The sequence below is a fragment of the Morone saxatilis genome, unplaced genomic scaffold (genome assembly GCF_004916995.1).
Source record: "Morone saxatilis isolate NCDOM2014 unplaced genomic scaffold, NCSU_SB_2.0 Contig12, whole genome shotgun sequence".
Taxonomy (NCBI): Eukaryota; Metazoa; Chordata; class Actinopteri; family Moronidae; genus Morone; species Morone saxatilis.
This window is the reverse complement of record NW_023339674.1, coordinates 9,287,053-9,287,317: the sequence shown is the minus strand read 5'-3', so window position 1 is coordinate 9,287,317 and position 265 is coordinate 9,287,053.

Below are 265 nucleotides of genomic sequence, written 5' to 3'. Positions count from 1 at the left end.
TTTTTTTTGCATAACTAAGAACATGTCAGCGAGAAAGAAGCTTTTATCCCCCACCTAAAAAAAATAACCAATTATAGACTAAAAACCTGCAAAGTTATGTAATGCAGATGGAAAGTGAAAGTGAAACAGCACTGCAGTTGTTGGGCACAGACTGTAACCAGTTAAAGGTTTTATATATTTATATTTGTGCTTTTAATTTGACACAAAATGTATTTAATGTTCGACCGATATTAGTTTATCAGATATTTAGAGAGCAGGGCTGTCG